Source organism: Apis laboriosa, unplaced genomic scaffold (assembly GCF_014066325.1).
Source record: "Apis laboriosa isolate Shangri-la unplaced genomic scaffold, ASM1406632v1 scaffold38_cov145, whole genome shotgun sequence".
Taxonomy (NCBI): Eukaryota; Metazoa; Arthropoda; class Insecta; order Hymenoptera; family Apidae; genus Apis; species Apis laboriosa.
In genome coordinates, this window is record NW_025223092.1 from 715,342 (window position 1) to 738,095 (window position 22,754).

Here is a 22,754-nt window from a genome sequence, read left to right on the forward strand (position 1 = left end):
CATCAAAATCATTAAATATTAGCATATAATTGAAAATTTTTTACAATATAAGCTATTTCGAATGAATTTTATTCAGGAGATAAATTTGAATGAATGAAAAAATACGTAATAAAAACTGCAAGAAAATTCGTACAATTATATCTGTCATATTGTTTGTTATTAATTTCGGTGCAATAAAAATTTAATTTATGGATAATCCATATCCGTATTATTTTTGATTATATATTGAATAACTGTCTGAAAAGAAGAACTGTCTCAAAAACACACAAATAAATACATAAAATTTTAACAAAATTTTTCACTATTTTTAAAATATCCAATTCTTCTATAAAAACGATGAAATTGGAAGATACTTTATAATATTCTCAAAAAAAAATTAAGTCTAAGAATATACTAGGCGAAATGTAAAAAGTAAAGCAATAAATATTTTCATTGATTATTAATAAGCATATTGTAATGCAACATGTATAAAAATATACAGAATTCGAAACATCGAGAATTTTAGAAATTAAATGGGATATAATTAATTAAAATTATATGAATTTTTTGCTATTTTATATGCATGTAGTGCTGATCATCATGATCTTTTATATAATAATAAAATAAAATAAAAGATAAACGGTGACCATATTGATGCACAATTCTGTCATAAATACATATAGACATTGAATATGTTTCAAAAAATAAGAAATATGCAAAGTTAAAATTTTATATTTAAGATCCATTCCCCTTTTTTCTTCTTAAATTTCTTGTCAATTAGCTATCGATTTGGAAACATCAACCTTCGAATCAAAATCTCAAATAATATTAAATTTCTCGTAAAGCTTACTCAAAGATAGTAAACATAAATTTTTTAACAATGTTTTCTATATAATTCTACAATAGATCATGATTGAGAATACAACATTTCTCAGCAGCAGTTTTGAAATTCAAAATTCTTATAATTCTCTATAACGAAAAATCTTTTCATCAAATCAGTTCTATGCTTTGCAAAAACACTGTCACTGATATTCAATGAAACACATTGAATTTAATAGTGACATTGAAGATAATCTACATCATGTATTTTTAATAATAAAGATAGTAGTATGTGTGTCCACTTAATATTGATTATAATAATAATGCCACGAATATATGAATCATCTGAATGCCTAATGAAAATCTGAATCTGTATGATAGCTGATAATAATACAAAATAAGAACATGAACATATTACCAACGTTCGTAATATCGTTCGAGATGAGCCTCAATACAATGATTAATTAATGATAATATTTGAATTTAAAAATATTTGTTTAATATGAATATCTTTATTTCCATTTAGTATCAATCAAATGGTACTATATTTTGAAAAACTATGTATAGTATTTGCAAGTGCAAAAATTTGCATTCGTTAAAGATTTATTTTCAATAGGATATTGTATTTTCGAATATTTAAAGTGATTATTAGAGAAAATGGAACGCAAACTTTCATTTTGTAAATATGTATTATAAATAAATGAAGCATTTTTCACATGAAAAAGATATTATTATCATTACAATACACATTTATATAAAAGGAATCTATCTATACACAAGTCCACTGGTCAATCATTTTATGGACCAACTTTTTTTTTTCCTATTATTTCTTTATCATTCTTACTTTCTGATTAGATTTAATATATTCCATTTCTGAAAGATATTTTTCTGAAACATATTAAAGATCCGAAGAAAACATTTTTTCAATATAACGAAATACTAAACGCATAATGGTATAAATATCTCATTTAAATGAAATCTTTCGAGACAAATTAATTGACATTCTTGAAAGAAAATATCACTAAAAGTATATAATCTCAAATAATATTAAATTTCATACTAATGATATAGAAATATATAATGATATAGAAATATACATTTAATATACATTACATATAGAAATATACAAATAAACATTTACAGAAGCATTTCGTTTGTCGAATTTTATTTGAGAAAAATTTAATCGATTTTTTTTTTAGGATCACCAATTTGTTTAATTATAGGAATAATTTAAAAATTCAGTTCTCTATGGTGATTTACTGGATTGAAAGTTATCAACTGATTGTTGACTGCAATAAAATGAATAATAGATATATGATCTGATGACAAATTTATCAGAAGTTACAACCATTAATTAATAATGAGATACGAATATATAGTATGATTCAATATCATACCTCAAAGCTCGAATTGAATTTTCAGATAAGTAAATGATTAATTGGTAAACTATTCTCTATATTAATATAACTTTATAATTTGTTTATTTTTTTTAATGTACATAATATTTTTTAGTAAAAGTTTTATATTCATCTTTTTGTATCACAATTTTTCTAATTCGTTAACAAAGCCGAAACGAAAACCTTTACAAAGGAAAAAATTATTTGCATTACTTCAAGAATCATCAGTTAAATATTATAAATTCATTGGAATTCTATATAAACAAGTATATAAATAAGTATATATATATCCATGAAATAAATTATAAAACGAAATGAAGAATTGATTTGAATTCATTGGAATTCTGTATAAACAAGTATATATATCCATGAAATAAATTATAGAACGAAATAAAGAATTGATTCATTGGAATTCTGTATAAACAAGTATATATATCCATGAAATAAATTATAGAACGAAACGAAGAATTAATTTGAATTCATTAGAATTCTACATAAGTATATATATCCATGAAATAAATTATAGAACGAAATGAAGAATTAATTTGAATTAATTTGAATTAGTTCTCTTATAATTGAATTAGAAAAATTGTAGAAAATACTTCGAAGTGCTTCAAGAAATGCTTTTAATTCAAAAAATCGAAAATAATCTGGAAATTTCAATCAAGAGAAAATCAAGGAATAAATCATATCAGCATACTAAATTTAGGATTATCAATTGCATCCATATCATTCATAACATATATAAAAATTATGGAACAAGACTTCTATACATTTTGCAATGAGATGCAATGAAAATGCTTAAAAAATAGGAGAATCAATAAATATATTTTTTATTCACCGATAAAACAATGTTCACAAAGAGTAACATATTTAATTATGAGAAGAAAATTATTATTGCATGTTAGAAAATAATTTTCAATAACAATACATGTTTGGTTTTGTTGAAAATAATTTAATTGAATATTTATATATTTTCAACTATATTATTAGGGACAGTATTTTTAAAGAATGATTTCTTGATACATTTATGTGTTAATAAATCTATAACAAAGGAATAATTGCATGATCAGAACAAGCATTTGATTTTAATGCATTGGATTTTTTATATGAGATCATTTAAATATTTTGTACAACGTACACGATTAAAAGAGTTTGCTAAACAATATGCTTTTGTAAAAGAAAAAAAAAATATTATTCTACAACAAATTATGAAAAAATGTGATATAAAGGAAAAGAATAATATTTTCTTTGAAATATTATATGTTAAAATATTATAAATATGTAAATTATTTTTTAGAAGAATTGAATTGAATCAATTTATGTCATTGATTTCTTTTAGATTTCAAAAAATAGGTATTATATTTAAGAGTATTGGCTAGTTTATATTGCATTGTAAAAAAAAAAAAAAACGGTGAATTCAAATTATACAAAAATAAAGATTAATTATAACTAATCTACTAGCCAATATTCACTAAAAAAACAAAATGCTATAAAAATACTAGAAGTTTCAGAAATCTATCATTTCAAATATTTTTATTCAATTAATAATGATATTTTCATAAAATTTGACATTAAATTTTAGAAAACAAAGGAAGTATGAAAATTAAGGAATATTAGTTGATATTAATATTTTTTATAATTTTTCGAAATTAAAAAAAAACAAAATGGATTTAAATCGAGAATATTTTTAAGCAATGTTTTTTTACGAATTTCTTTGGATTTTAATAATTAAAATCAAGAAAAAGATAGAAAAAAAAAGTATACAACTAAATGAGAACAAGCACCAATGAATGGAAATGATTAACAAGAAATCACAGAAAATAAGAGCGAGCGGAATTCAAACAATAGTTTGCAATAAAAATCGGATAACACATTCGCTTTCTTAAATTTGACTAAAAAATGCATTTATACGAAAAAGATAGTTTTGCAATGAACTTAATAATATTGCTTGCATATAAAAAAAATTTAACTTTGAGAATACATGATATATATATATATATATATATATAGAATATATATCTAGGAAAAAACGAATATAATAATAATAATAGATACAAAACATGGTTCACATTGAAAATCATTCTCTCATCTATAATGTTCGATTCTTCGAATTAAATTATATAAATTTATTTATTTTTAACTTTGTTTCATTTAGCATTACATGAGCATTTTCATTATATTTTATATTTTATATTAATTTACAAATTTAAAGAAATGCAATTTAAAAAAAGAAAACAATAATGAAAATATAAAAATTGATTTTCATTAAATTACAAGAAAAATGGTTGAATATTATTGTATGTGTTATTGAAAGATATATAAAAGAAAATTGTATATTAAATCAAAATATAAAAAAGATAATACGCATATAAAATAAAAAAATTGTGACGAGCGATAATTAAAATAAATATGTTATAAAGAATATTAGACAACCAAAATTACAATGAGCAGAGTTAGTTAATTTCTCTATTATATATTATATTGTAATAAAAGCAGCAACAACTTAATAAATATATGTTATTAATCAGTATACATATATTAAAATAAATATAAACTAATAAATGCATATATTTTCATATCTGCGAAAATGATAAAAGTATGCACAAAATAAAATGCAAATATTGATTAATTGTATATTATACATACTTTATTTCTCTGATTAATCCGCATAATATTTATAACAATACAATTACAATCGATACGAATTGATATAATATTAGAATGAAAATAAAACTTACCAAAATAATCATTTGTTGGCTGGGGAAAAAATCTATTGTAATCAACTTAGTAAATTTGAAAATAATATATTTAATGAATTTATTTTAAATATATAACATTATGTGTGTGTATAGATATATATATATATATATATATACACAGGATATCTCAAAAATGTTAAAATATCTATAAACTGGAGATTTCTAGAATAATTTCAAACAACATTGCAAAAACTTTCGTTATGACTTTGTTAACAAATTATTAATAAAAAATATTGGCCAATTACGGAGCGCGTAGTCTAATCGATCCACGATAGTAGCGTTGACTACATATCACTGATCAAGCAAGTCCAAACAATATATATCATAGAAAATATGTTGAATATAAAGTTAATGGATATTTTATCGATAAAAAAATTATCGATAGAATTATATAACGAAAAAAACTTTAATTCAACACACATTTCTTCAACATATATATATGTTGCTTGGATTTATTCATGCTCGATCGCCGTAATTAATGCTAATGTCACGGGTCGATTAAATTACGTCCTTCGTGATTGGCCAGTGTTTTTTAATAACTCGTTAACAAAGTTCAATAAGAAAAGTTTTTACAAAGGAAAATGTTTAAAATTACCTCAAAAATTTTTAATTTACGAATGTTTCAACATTTTTAGGATATCCTATATAAAAAATATATATATTTATTAAAAAATATTTTTTTTAATTTTGAAATTAATATATTTAATGGATTTTTTTTAAATTTAATAAATATATGTATTCTGTGTACGTATATAATAAGCGTATATTTACTAGAAATAATGAACTAGAAAAAATGAATTAATCTATTTTTTTTTTTATTTTTTTTTCTTTTAATATAAATTTGAATTCTATAATGTAGCGATTTATGATATCGTGATATTTAAAGCTTTTTAGATTTATAGAATATTAATAAATTTTGTATTAAATTCATTTGAAGAATTAATATTGCGTTGATAAATAATCGCGTTTTTATAGTAATGTTGCGTTGATAAATGATTGCGTTTTTATAGTAACGTTGCGTTGATAAATGATCGCGTTTTTATAGTAGTGTTGCATTTACAAATTGCCTATATTTCTCCCATTTGAATCAAATTTATATATTCAATTGACACTTTTACTAAAATTTTAAATAATATATATATACATTAATTGTAGATAATTTATTTTACATAGAATATTTATGAATATTAGAAGGTATCGTTATTAGCAGTACTCAACAACATAACGACGATTCGTACAATAAAGATTAATTATTATTAATATCTATATAGACAACAATTAATAATAAATTAGTTATGTCTATATAAACAGAATTTAGTGTATTTTATTGAAAGTTCTTTTATCAGTATCTCAGAAATCCGAAAATCAATATTCGAAGTTAATTTTAATAGAAACTTAAATTTTATTTTTTTCTTTCATATCGATCGACATATTTTTCAGAATAGTCAAATTTTCAATAAATCTAATTCAAGTTTCATTTTCATCAATTTATTAATTATTTCATTTTTTATTTTTTATTTATTTAATTTTGATTTATTTTTAGAAGATTTATTGTATCTGACGGTAATTTATTTAACACAATTGCAACATAATTTCATCATATTTACAAAAGATGGGCAATTAATTTAAATTAGACAAGATTTCACAATCAAATTTTACAATCGTTGTAAAGATACTTTACATAATTTAGATATTTCTTTTTTTCAATATTATTATTTTCATATTACTTACAAAATCATCTATTGGTAAAGCAAATTTGAAAGAATAAGAATATATTCAAAGAATATATCCACAAAAAAGTAAATATACAATTCATTAATATATAATTTGCTTTCATTTATATAAGATTTTTATAGTAACTTGGATATTTTCAACTAAGAAGTTGAATATTTAAAATCCATTTTTTTGCCAGAACGATTTGAAAACGATATTCATAGAAAATCATCCTTTAGATAAGAGATTATAATAAATTAATCATAATCAACGAAAATTGGACCAGCGAAAATCAAATCTCATGGCTTGTTTAAATTAATTAAAGAAAGAAAATATGAAAATAAAAATATGAAAATAAAAATGTGGAAACCAAAATTTTAAATTTTCGTTATGAAGCGACCGTCTATGTAAATACAAACTAATTTTCTATACATAATTTAATTATAGTTAGTATATTATTATATTATTAATTATAGTAATTTAATTATAGAAGATGACAATCGACAAAAAAAAATTCTAATTAAAAAATTAGAATTGCTTCAACAAAGATTTTGTTAATCATTTATGAATTTTTTACATGATAATTTGGCACTGTTATAATATTGATTTAAGCCATATTCGCTAATAGAAATAATATATTTTTATAAATAAGAAAATTAGCGTTTCTATGCAAATTTATCTGAATATAATGAGAAGTAATATAAGTTTATACAATTTGTTAAAATATATTAAATTATATTTTTATATAATTTTTATATAATTATTATATTATATTTTTATATAATCCTATTTTTTTAAAATAATGCATTTTTGCAGAAAAATAACTTTTGATCAAATGGGATAAAGTTTAATTAAATAATTTAATAAAAATAATTAATTTAATAAAAGTTTAATTAAATAGTGATATTTTGAAACTATGCAAGAAGGATTTATAAAAAATAATAATGAAAATATGATTCCTATAATATAATAAAAAAAAACATAAAAAAAACTAATATTTATTGATGCAAATGTTTTAATAATAATTTTAATAATAGTTGCAGAAACATTTTATTAATATTATATTTTTATTAATGAAATTTATTTAAATTTAAAAATTGAAAATAATGCATAAAATCTATGAAGAAATAAATGAATAATGAAGAAAATATATTAAGATTCAAAAGAAAGATCAAAAGAAATTCCGAAAATATTAGAGCTAAAAAATAATAATGATTTTTCACAAACAAATCACAAAAAAAGATCGATTAAATTTTTATACATCAATTTATCATATAGTCTAGATTAATCAATGCTCCACTATACAAAAATCAAGAATACTGCAAATCAAGAATAAATTGTAAATCTTCCTTATATGAAGAATACATTTATCAAGTGAATGTATTGAAAAAAAGACAAAGCAAAAAGAATTTTTTTATTTTAAAAAATAAATAATATCTTCCGCCATAAAAATAGTATTTCAAATGAATCGAGAAGTAAAATTTAAAATTAAACATCATTTGAGAGATTATGGAGAACCAGAACAACTACAAGCACAATGTGAAGCAGTTAGCGCCAGTTTCAATTGAAAACGAAAAAATTTTCTTTTGACAATAAATCCAAACAATCATATCGATTAAGATATCCATTTGAAGTTTTAGTAACACGTGACTCATAGAGAAGAGCATATTCTAATAGATGAAACAAAAATTTCGTTTGATTTTGTTTATTCACAACAAGAGAAAGTCAATTTTTTAAAACATCTTCCATATTCAGTTAGACGATATTATTTTACCTTTTTTTGTACAAAAAATTTATAAATAATTTTATGTCATAGATTTAAAACTTTTTTAAAAACGTAATTTTTAAAGTTGTATAAATATAGAAATATCTTTAAAGTTTTATATTCAAAAGAAACTCACGATATTGAATTTTCGAATTTTATCTAACAAATACTATTTAATCTTCCAAGAAAAATTCTGAATAATGAATCATCAAAAAAAATATTTAAAAAATATTAAATATTTCGGAGAATAGCGAATTATCAGCTCAAATTCAATGTATAAAATTCATACAAATCTAGTCAGTCATAATCTAATAGCCATTGTTCAAATCTTCCAATCAGTTATTTCAAAATTAATTGTGCAAAACGTGTTACTAAAAACCATGAGTTATTTTTAAAAGTTACAAAATCGGAAAGGAATTTTATTATCCGCGCTATTAATGATGATCTAATAGCTGATTGTATCATTCAATGTCTTTCGAATTGGATCCATGGAATATAGTGCATGAACAAACTGTAGTTTCATGTACAGATCTTATTTTTTGAAGAAATGAAAATGATGAACGAAGAGCTAGGCAAGCAAATGCTATCATTAACTGGAGCTAACTGCATTAAGAACAACAAAAAATCTAAAAAAACAATGTGAGATCCAAAGATAAACTCATTATTTATAAACTGCCAATCAATTTCTACGAAATTTCCTCTTCATCTTATTCTAATCGTTTCGATATAAATTAAAATCCAAAATATATATCTGACTACATATCCATGTAATTAATATTCGTTAATTAAAGAAAAATTTAAGCAATATTTTTTCAAAAATAAAATCACAATCTATATTTGGAATCTAAAGAAAGAAATATATGAATTTCAACGATTGCAAAAGAACATGTCAAATTACATTGAAAATTACATGTAAAATTACATTGAAAAAATAATTCGATAAAATTAATTTTTAATTTTTAATTAATTCAAAAATTAAGCTCTCTCGAAAAATATAAAAAAGCGGATAACGAATGCTAGAAGATTACCGATAATAATATCTATAATAAACATATTTTCTTGAGCATAGGTGACAGTTTTTACTCGCGACTAATTCACCATCATCGATTTCATATGTATTATCGGTAGATTCATCGAAAATCAATTTGCTGAATTTTGACTTCGAAATAAGAATATTCGAGAATATAAGAAAAAATTTCGTACTATGATTCACACGCAAGTGATTTATCAAAATTTGCATTACTTACATCTATCATTTAAAAAGTCTAAATGATGATCAGCATCTGATAGAAATTTTTTTTTTAAATATCTTACTTCGCGAAATTGATAAATAACTTAACGAATCAAATGAAACTGTTTATTTGGTCGTAATAAATTCTTGATATATTAGATAATATCGAGCCTCAATCTTAAAAATGAAAATGGAAATCAATAAGAAATATTATGTAAACATATTTTAACAAACATGAAAATCTAAGATCAACGATCTATTCAGATTTTTGCATATCATTAAAATTACAAAAAGAATCCATCAACAAATCAAATTCAAAACATTACAAAACAATTTTAAAATAATTGTTTATGCAGACAGGCATCAAACATAACAAACATATGTATATTAAATATCTTCGCATGTTTAACACATCGATCAACGCAACAAAAGTCAATAAAAGAAATGAGAAAAAGTTCATCGTAATATTTCCTTTCTTCTGATTTTTGAAGCTATCAGTATAGTCGAGATTTCACATAAAATATATCTATGCTTTAATTATATCATATTATTTTTGTCGTCAATCAAATTGATCCTACAATCAATTTCAACTTTACAATTGATAGATACTACATCGTGCACGTTCTAGATCGTGACCAAAAAATAGCATTCCATATCGAATGACAATCAAATATTAGACATGACAGACACATATGTAAATAAATTTATTGCTGATAAGTTGACAATAAAATTACCGACAAAAGAAATAAATTAATCTCACTCATTCGTTCCAAGCGATTTGACATTCATCACGATACCGCATGATCACTGAACCGATAGAAAATGAGCATATCAATCAAATATTATATTATACTGAAAATATCAAAGTTGTGAATCTGTAGTTCCACCGACCGCTAAACATGAACATGTTCGGCACATGTTGATTAACTATGATTAATGATTAACTATAAACAAGATTCATGTAGCTTTCATTTTAGAGAATCGTTCATGTGCAATTTGTAGAGAAGAAAATTTTTTCAATCGATATTAAAGTATTATGAAATTAATTATATCAAAGAAGTGATCAGTCATATCATCATCGAAGAATACCAGATTTTTGTTGCTAACAAAAAGAGAATACTTCATGATATACAAAACAACTAAAATTGTTGCATTTACAAAAAAAATAGGCATTTTCACGAATTTAATTTTACGTCATAAATTATTAAATTTATATATTTATTACATATAAATTTATATAACTTATTTGTAAATAATATACAGATGCCAACAAAATAAATAATTAATTAAGATGGGACAAAGATTAGTGATCAAATGGATTATGTATAAATATACCAAATATCTCTGCGTAATCATCAACTATAAATTACATAATGAACGCTTTATCTGCGATACATATCTTAGATCTTTTTATATATCTTTTATAATCGATTGAACTGTTTATATTTACCGTTTTACATAAAGAATATCGAAATCGCGTCTAAAAATTTATGTAGCAATCTTTATGTTTTTCTCGATAATCTCAAGATTATCACATGATCTTCAAAGCGTTCACCGCAGCTTTAAAATGCTTCATCGTGCGAAAAAAAATCATAATATATATTCGAAGGATATCAATTTCTTAGATGAAAGACAAGATAAATCAATTACAAAACAACAGAAGATAACTAACTTTTGCTTAAGAAAAATAAGAAAATATCATAAAAGTTCAAATCTCTCTTTTTTCTTTTCTTTTTTTTTTTTCTTCTATGAGAAACAATCAATAAATCGTTAAAGAAATGATGGGAAAAGAAAAAAAAATTTATATATCGAAAAACTTCGATATATTTATCATAGAAATCGAAATTATATTAAACGTCCACTATCATCCAACAATTCTTCGATGTTAACTTTTGCTCATTTCCTGATTAACATTTCTTTAATAATATGTTCGATTTCACAGATTTCAGTAATATTCATTCAGTAATCAAATTGGCAATATATTCACAAAATGAATAAAAATTACCAGACGATGTCATAAACTATATGCATTAGTGAATGTTACGTCTCATTGCGTATATCCGTAATATGCGTATTATGCCTGTTACCAGTTATGCTTGTACCACATTGTGCAAAAGACAATATATTAACTTCCTGCATTATCAATTGAATTTATTTGGCTGTAAACCATAATCTTACATTAAATGATCGAGATTAGGAGAAATTCTACTCTCAGACTTATTAATTAGCAGATTAAGAAAAATTAATTTCAATTAGAAAGTTAAGTTTTTTAATATAAATATTTTCAAAAGAAAAAAATTTAGAAACTTATACATTACTTATACATAATCTAAAGTTTCTTCTGTAGAGAAAACAGTGTTTAGAAATAATTAATTAATTAGGAAATAAAAAATAATCCAAATATCAGTATAGTAAGAAAATAATATTAAAAAAAAGAAAATTGATCATGTTTTCATTTAATAAATTTTAAAAGAAAATAATATATTATACGTCTTTCATTGGTAACGAATACAAGAATTAATATTAACAAATTAATCATGAACACTATCATTTTATAAAGAAATTTTGAGTTGGTAAAATAATAAAGAAATAATAAATAATAAACAAATAATAAATAATAAAGAAAATAAAAATAAATAAAGTTCCTAATATTTTGTATTTGCATATTTCAGAATGTTAGATATAAAACAATATTAATTTAAATTTTCTTCAGTTTATTTTAATAATAATATTTTACAAACCTAACACAGAGAGAACAATAGATAAGGAAATGAAAGAACAAAGATTCGAAAACAAAAAATATTCTAATCTATCTTCTTGCAAAGGCATCAAGCTTGGAAAGGAATTTTATAATCCGCGATTAATAATTATTATGCATTAATTATACGCATTATAACTAATATGCATTATTTATCTTTTAAACTGGATTTGCAATCTACAAAATAGAAAGCGCGAATAAAGTACACTACAAATTTTTTGCATAATCAGAAAAATCATGAAAATCACCATCAATTGAAATTAAACAATCTTCACTTAAAGCCAACAATTCATTAATTTATGTGTTTTTAACCGATTTATCAATAAATGAAATTATTCGAAAATAAATTTAGTGAATTTATACATAACTAAGATAATCAAAAATTGCATTACTTACATATCTATCTTTATCCGAAGAAGTCATAGCGATTGGGTCATTCAATATTATAGAAAACAATTATGATAGAACAAATATGATATTTAAGTATAAGTATTAAGTATTAAGTATAAGTATATTAAGTATTTAATGAAAATATAAAACATGCTTGTATTAGATATATGTCACATCGTTTTTCTATCTTTTTTCTATCGCTCCACGATTGCAATTCAGATGAAAGAAGAATATTTATTAATACACATTGTTTTTTTATATTTAACGAAAAATCATAATGGATAGAAATTTTCAAAAACAATTTTTAATATATGATTTGACTGGATATAATGAACAATAAGTTAATAACAATAATTATATTTCTTATCAATGCATATAACATGCTTATCCACATTTTTACAAGAAAAATTGATATTCTTTTCATCAAAAATTAATTCAAATGTAATACAAAGCTTTATATATAACGAAATACATACATTTTTATAATAATATCACAAAAAAAATGAGAAAAATTTAACAATCAACGAATCAAAGAATCAATAAGAATGATTATATTTGTATTTTTCCATATAATCTATCTAAAGAATTTAGTATACGAGACAATAATTAATGATAAAGACATTCTACAATCAAAAAATTTGTTGCTATGAAGAGAAACAATAGTTTTAAAAGAAAATTTATTTTATTTTATTGAATAGAAAAAAATGGAACATTTATTTGAACATTTATCATAAAATTTAACAAATATAAAATACTAAAAATAATATTAAGCTACAAAGTAATTTTTTTTTTTATTCTATTATATATTTCATGTTAATTATTGTAATTTTTAATACTAATTCAGTGTATTTGAAGTTAAATTTAAAAAAATTAAAAATATTAATTAAAAATTACTATATTAATTCTTAATATCTGTAATTTAGATAGAATAGATAATTTTTTTTAGTGATAAGTTATTGTAGGCAGAATAAGATAAGTTATGTATTATATATTTTACATTTAATTATAATATTTATTTATATATAAATATTCAGTTATCCATACTAGTTATATTTGTTTGAATGATAATTGATATTTAATATAAATGTGAATCCAACACTACAATATAGAATAATGTTCCATAAGTTACATTTTTTAAATTCCACAAGATAGACATGTAAATGAAGATCCTGATTTTTCTGTTATTATGTTTTTAATAATTATCTGGCATTAAATTCAAATGAAAAATTCGAAGATTAGATAATATCAATACTAAAATCACTTATTAAAAATGATCAAAAAGACACGTCTACTAAAAATTGGTTGCATACAAAAAGAAATGAATTGTTGATAATCTGGCTTTACTAGGTATAATAGATATGAATACTCTAAAATACACAGGATATTAATAAACATGATACATTTATAGAGAATTTTTACAATGTCAAAAAAAATACAAAATACAAAAATATCAGTTTAGACATTTATGTATTAAATTATAAAAAAAATATAAAAAAATTTAAATTTATATAAAAATTTAAATAAAGCGAAATAAAAACAACGAAAACATTGAAATCAAAGTGATAATATTCTATTTCTCACTTTATCTAATGTAAACTTCAATTGCTTTATAACTTAAATATTGGATATTAAATATTTTCGTACATCAATTTTTTCTTTTATTCTTTAGAATCGATCTTTCACGAATATATTAATATCCTATATTTATGCTCAATTTTCAATGACAAGTATTATTATTATTATTTCCTAAATATCTGTTATAAATTAGTTGATTAGCGAAATTGAAAAATATTAAACTAATAGATTTAAATTAGAAACTTTAAAAATACATCTTGATTAATACATGTATCATTAATTTAATGATATAATATTATGTATCATTAATATTATGTATCATTAATTTTTGTTCTTAAAAACGAAAAATTAATAAAAATTTGTGGTTAATATTTAATATTTAATATATCAAAATTAAGAATTTCATATTTTCTACAAGAAATTCCTGATATATGGAAGTTCAGTTTAAAACAAATGTGATTTAGAAAGTAAGTAAGAGAAATATTTTTAGTAAGTAAATAAATAAACAACGCGAGTTACAGTACGTCCTTTAAAAATTCAGCTTTATTCACGCAGTTGCAGTTTTTTTAAGATTTTTAAATATTATTAATTTTAATAATTTATATAAGTATCATGTATAGTTAATAACTATTTATCGAATAAAGAAAAATTTTGTCTACATTCATGAATTTAAAAAAATAAAGGATAATAGTAATAACAAAGATTGATATGATAAATGATAGTAATAAGATGATGATAGTAATAGCAAACTTGTTATATAAGTTGAAACACTGCTTATTTACGTGCTTAAATTAAGAATAATTAGAGATTTCTTAAATCTTTCTTATTAAAAAAAATTGCAGAAAAGAAAAGAAAAATTTAATTTGTGCTCTAATTTAAAATAGTATTTTAATAAAATGATTCCATAATCATCTTAGAATCAATGTAATTCGATATTCATTGATATAAAAATGTCAGCGAAATTTGAAAACAAAATATCGAATTACCGAAACTAAATGAAATCGAAAAATTTGATCGTTTTAATGATAAAGAATCTCGTTTTTGTAATTAGCAGAACTATTATCACTTATAGAAATGTTATTATAAGTTTATTATTAACAAATCAATGATCATTATTAAACAATGATCATTATATTAACAAATCATCAAGAATTAATTTAATATGATGAAAATGTGAATATTGATTATAATTCTTCTTAGCTTATTAATCTTACATCCAATAAAAAACATTAAATGCAAGTGAAATAAAAACAAAATTAGCTGATTTTGTTTTAAATTCACTGATCTATAGAATTCAAATTGATTAAATTATTATTAGTGATTTTTTTGTATATGTCATAATAATTAAAACAATTATTCTCACAAATACAAAAACAATAGTAAGTAAAACATTAATAATTTTTAATTCGAAATTTTAGAATTTCGATTTATTTCTAAATTTTATCAAATAGGCAGATTATACAATCATTATTCATTTATGGACTTAAATATATAAAATATATAATTATGTACAATGTCTGAAACAAATTCTGAATATATATTTTTTTTAAATAACAAATTACATAATATATTGTAAACTAAAATTACATTAATTTTATATGAAAATCTTCTTCTGTATCTTATTTTTGTATGTATGGATATTTTTAATTATTTTAGCATCTAAAATCTATCTTTTTAATTCAAAAATTATATATTTTTTTTATAAATTTAAAAATAATATATAAAAATATTTTTAAAGATTTGTATGTAAGTTATAAGCTATATAAGCTTATGTTAAATGAAATAGAGTGAAATAAAATGAGAATTCGTTACATGATTGGTCTCATTCTATTTTTGTCTCGCTTTATCTAATGTGAACTAAACTATTGTAAATTTAACTTATATACTTATAATTTAATAATTATATTGATTTTGATATATCAATTTATATCTTTGTTTTAATTTAGAATCGACTCTTCAAAAAATTGTTATTCCACGAATATAATATGTTATATATATTAATGAATTTTTTGTTCATTCAATCAAAATTTAACATATAATGATATAATAATTGAATCATTTCCTATATACAAATATTCATTATATAAAATGAAATCGTGTAACTTGAAAAATTCTTATTCAATATTTCTATAATTTTGTTTCGATATTTAAAATCAATCTTTCAAAAATTTTCTAAATACAGAATACATATTTCAACATCTTTTATACATATAATATAGTAAATATAATAATATAATAGATAATATATAATATAATACATATTATAATAGATAAAACTACAATATAATTATGTATGTATAAATGTATATTAGATAATATTAGAAAAAATATAAAAATATTAAACTTACCAATATGTTTCAGATCATTATGAATTCTCCAGAAATAAATATATTATTTTTTGCAATTTCAATAGAATCATTATCTAAAAAAATCAAATTAATTCGTTATCAATCAACAAAGTATTAAATGTAGAACTCAATATTCTTAATCTTAAATAAGCATTAATAATTTAATCTTAATTTAATCATTAATAATTTAATCTTAATTTAATCTTTATTCACATACCATTCGAAAAACAAGAATAATTTTAAATAAATCTCATGGTCGACAGTATAATATTCAACATATATATGTATATATATAGTTCACTCAAAAATATTGTACTATTACCAAATCGATCTAAAACAAAATATTTTAATTACTAATATTATATGAGAATTGTTGTAACATAAATTTACAATAATGCAACATAGATCAATACTATAGAATTGGAAAAATAGCAATATCATTTAAATTAATAATAAAGTCAAGAGGAATTTTAAAAGGATTATTTGATCTAAAATTGTAAATGCTTTGAAATGAAGTGATCTCCATTTATTATTACTGGCATTAAATTAATAAATAAATTTTATTTATATATAAATAAATAAATTTTATTTTATAAAAGGAAATAAATACTTTCTATTTAATTTATATTATAATAGGAAATAATATAATAGAACATTAATAAAAAATATTTATATAATAAAAAAAAAAAGAATATCTTATCTTAAATGTTTTTTTTTCTATGATTTTATAAAAAATATGTATATATATTAAATCTATAATTAGGACAAAATTTCAGAATCAATATCAAAACAGAAATAGAAATCAGAAGAGAACAGTAACCGAAATTGATATTATTGGAAATTTCAATTTATAAAAATTATTAAGAATAAAAAGTTCTCCATAACTGATTTAATTATTTTAATATAAAAGTTTTAAATAGTTATTTTCGAAATTATTTTATGTCCTTCCTTATTTAAATTATTTATTTTTATACATGCTAATATTAATATTATATTGAAATTATGTTATTGTTTCATGCTAATTTTTATATTCTATTATATTCTATTTAATATTTTAAAATAGTTTATATTATCGATTTGAAATTCAACAAATTGAACGTATTGTATACATATATAAGACGATATATATTTAATTTGCCAATATATTTTTAATAATGAAACTTTATCTGTCTTTTATAATCATCAAATAATTTTTATAATTTCAAAGAAAATGTGTTACTATATTATGTTAAATTCATAATCTTTAATCTTTTTTTGAATACTACAATGTCTATTTGTATAAAACTGAAATATGACATAGTGTAAATATAATATATAATAACAAAATTAGATATCTTATATCATAAAATTTAAAAGAATTTTATAAAATATTATTCCCACATTGTTCAGAAAAAATTTCTTCCTGATATAATTGGTACATACTTCCAACATAATTCAATCACTATTTTATCCATGCTGTAAAATAGAAAATATTATTAATATAAAAATATTTATGAGAAAATAGAAAATGTTATAGTGGTTAAACTTTTAAGGAAACATTAATTATAATTTCATCAGTAAAAAATTTAACACTTGTAAACTTTTTAATATGTTATTTAAATTATTTTATATCACGAGAAATAATAAATTCTTTCATAAGTGACAGCAGTTTAGGACTATTGCTAATTATTAACTATAGAAACTCGAATTTTTGCTTTGATGTTATTCACGCTGACGGGAAGAAAATACATGATGAAAATGCAAAATGAAAATGAAAATATATAAAATGATGATAAATAAAAAAAATATCTCCATGATAAATCATGCGTGATTCTATTTAGATCATTTTATACGAAATTCATTTCTGATTTCAACATCATTTTATTTATTTATATCACGTCTTTTAGATATGTATAACATAAATTAATGAAATTAAAGAGATCCAAATTCTATACATTTGTTTAAATGTAATAAATACAAAATTTTGAATTTTGCAATTTTTATCGATTTTTATTTTATAATAATATCTTGCACATGTTAATTTTTATTTTGAAAACTATTTATTGTTTTTTTTAGATTTAGAAGAATTAACAATTTTTTCTAACATTAATCTACAAAAATTTTTAATATTAAAAATTATTTTTATTTTATAACAAATTCTTATTTAGCAAATTTTTTCGTGAAAATTTAGGTCAAATTAAAGGTCAAAAAATTTTTTAAAAAATATAATCATGTTATTTTTTAGTTGCAATTTCAAAATAAAGCAATATCAAATGAATCCTGAGATTTATGATTTTAAAATTAATTAAAATAATAGAACTTATGAAAAACATATCGTATTCATTTTTAATTATTAGTTTAATGTATTATATTTATTCTAATTTCATTATTTATATTTATATATTATTTTTTATTTATATTATATATATTTTTTGTAATCTAATTATTCTGATTATTATTAGTTATTATTAATTGAAATTAATTTATCATCTTGATAAAAAACACATTTTATAAATAAATAATTTAATTTAATAAATATTGTAATTCAATTTCAAAAAGAATTGATAAATTATATTTAATTTCTTCTAATTATTTAAAATTACATTTAATTTTTTTATATTAAATATATAAAATTAATATTAAAATAATATTAATTATTTTAATAAATTGATAGAATATAAAATAGAATATAAAATATAATTTCTGATAAAAAAATTAATATTTCAACGATAAAAGAAAAATTAAAGAAAACCAATTTTTAACTTTTAATTCTTCAACTACTATAAATATATAATGTTACAATTTTATATTAAAATATATAGAATAAGGAAAAATAAAAATAATAATTATTACGTACTTACATCATCTTAAATGCTACAAATGATGGATGCCAATATTTATCTGGAATATCAGATATATTTCCAGTAGCCATATTCATAGAGATGTCACTCTATAAAAAAACAAGTAACAAAAAATATTTTTATTGTATCAATTAAAATGTATAATACAATATAATAATATTAATATAATATAATATAATAATAATAATAATAATAATAATAATAATAATAATAATAATAATAATAATAATAATAATAATGTAATATAATATAATAATAATTTAATAAAATCATCGAAATAAAACGATTATACATTTTGTTACATAATAATTCTTATATATAAATTTTAAATTATAATAAATATAATTTTTTAAATAAATATAATAAATAATATAATAAATATAATTCTTATTAGAAAGAACAGAATAAAAATAATAATACATATTAAAAATAATAATAATAAATTCATCTAAAATAAAAATAAAATATATAATTCATTATTAACAAATAATAATTTTTTAAATAATTGTGTTTTACAATTAAAAAAACACAAAAAAAAAAGAAAACATCCAGCATATTATTTAACTGTGATTCCCATTTTATTTTTTTTTAACTTAAATTTATTAATTATTCACATGATTTTCAATATTAAATTTCATTATCATTTAATTTATCATTTATTATACAAATATTATGTGTATTAAATAAATAAAATTTTATAATACTAAATATATAAATGTTATAATAAATGTTTATATTATTAATAAGTGTTTAAATATATCAGAAAACAATCAATAAATTAAAGAAATTATAAGAAAATTATAAGAAACAAATATATATACAACAAATATATATATAATCATTTGTTATATGTGAACATTATCAATCATCGCTTAATATACTCATGATAATTGATAAAAAAAGGTAACAGCAAATAGCTATCGATAAGTCTTTTTAGATCTAAAAATTTCCATGTTAAAATTTGAATAATTTAAAAAATACATATTTATTTTTTATATTCTAAATAATTGATTGAAATATATATATAAAATTATAATAACGCATACATAATTCAATATTATTAATAATATTGAAATTAATGAATAAAAAATAAATTCATAAAAAATTGATTCAAAAAAATTTATGCAAGTGTTAAAAAATTTAGTATTCTTTTTGAAGCTATGGATAATTATGAGAAAATTAAAAAATCTTTTGAATGATTTTGATGAAAAATTTGAAGAATTATGAATTATGAAGAATTATTATATGAAAACTAAAAATATCTATCGTATTTTTATTGAATTTGTTTAAAATTGATGTAATTTGAATTTTATCCGTTTTTAAAAATTTATTTTGCGAAATAACAGAAGAAAAAAGTAAAATTAATAGAATTGCATAAAAATAAAGATTTTAATATGTTCCATGAATTTATAAAGTCGATTAATGGATTCTCGAGAATGAATTCTTAAAAAATATAATATAGCATTTATTATTCACTTTGGGGACATCATTGCCAATTATTATATTTGATTATGAAATTTATCAAATTTAAATATTGTTCAAAATTAATATATCAATATTCAATGAAATTAATTTCAAAACGAAATACAATTTTTGAATATGAAATATTAAACAATATTTGAATATGAAATATATATTACACATTAATATTCCAATTAGAATTCCATAAACTTTTTATCAAGTTCAAATTATAATATTTTATTAAAATTATTTTTAATCATACGTATAAAATAATAAATAATAAATAGACAATATTAGTATATATTAATACGTACCAGTAGAAGTTCACAAAAATTTTATCATATATTCATTAATATTATTAGTGGTCATGCTAAAAAATATTTAAACAAATTTATATAATTTAAATGGTAAATATCATACTATTTTTTATTTAAAACTTATTAAAAACTTATTTAAAACTTTTATTTAAAATTACTTTTAGTGTAATAGTAAATTTTGTACATATATATAGTATATATATAATATATATAAATATATAGTATATATATAAATATATATATATTATAATTTATAATATAATATAATATGATATAATATAATATAATATAATAAATAATATTTTCTTAATACTTTAATTTATAATTTTATAGAAAAAAAATAACACTTAACATCACGCGATTGTAACTGAAGAAATACTGACGCGATCGATTTACGCCCGAAGTCGTCAGTCATTATAAACAAAAGATACTTGTCGCTAAGCAACTGCCTTAGGGACAATAAGATAGCGCAGCAATAGTTTCATTTATTATATATATATATATGTATTTAAAAGAAATAAAACTACAATAAATAATTAATATATATTATAAAATAATTAACAGTTGATAAATGAGAACAATATTTAAATTTTATATTTAATTTAAATCAACTTACTTAATAAATAAAAATTTAAATAATTATTTTACTCAAAATGTATACAAAAGAAATACACAATTCTATAAGCGAGTCGGCATAGAGCATTTGTTTTTTGTTACTACTACAGCTTTATGTAAACATTTTTTATATAATCATTAAAACTACCTTTTCTTCGGAATTCTAGTTTTTAAGACGCTCGAGAACATTCGAGAGAATTTATTCAAATTTTCTAACTTTATTAAAAATTTGCATAATTATATCTATTACATAAATATCTATATTACGTAAATATTAATATATTTAAAATAATAATTAATATACATTAAAAATAATTCGTGAAATTATTTTGTCGATTTTATTTTAATTACAAGTTAATGATTGAGAAAAAATATTAATGATCGATGACATAATAAATTTTATAATTTATATAATTATATACATGAAAATTTTATAGTTTATATACAATTAGTAAAAAATATTTATTTTATTTTATTTTATACTATCTTATAATATGACATTTATTTTCAAAAATTTAATTTTAGTTAAAATATTTATAAGTAATATACATATATGTAATGTATATGAGGATTTATTTTTTGATGGAAAATTTCTTTGAATGTATAACATCAATTCTCAAATTTTATTTTTTCATGTTTTATATAAAATTTCAAATGGAAATATTTTTTATAATGAAGTAATAGAACATTAAATATTTTATATTTTATTATAATTTATTCTTGAACTTATTTATTATTAGAAATTATTTTTGAAAATTTATCCACAACAATTTGATCAAACAAT

At 19.7% G+C, this 22,754-nt stretch overlaps 1 long non-coding RNA gene across 2 annotated transcripts in view; it reads right to left on the reverse strand.

Annotated features, from left to right (window-relative positions):
• The window catches only part of LOC122715572, a 99,205-nt gene that overhangs the window by 72,604 nt on the left and 3,847 nt on the right, over window positions 1-22,754 (reverse strand). Inside the window, exons 1-4 of one of the 2 annotated variants that reach the window (XR_006346866.1) lie at window positions 21,353-21,389; window positions 19,578-19,666; window positions 16,955-17,068; window positions 16,738-16,811 (exon numbers count right to left, since the gene is read on the reverse strand). This is a non-coding gene — a long non-coding RNA (uncharacterized LOC122715572). Of the gene's footprint in view, window positions 1-16,737; window positions 16,812-16,954; window positions 17,069-19,577; window positions 19,667-21,352; window positions 21,390-22,754 lie in introns of those variants that run through there. The other variant, XR_006346865.1, reaches the window with a different exon arrangement.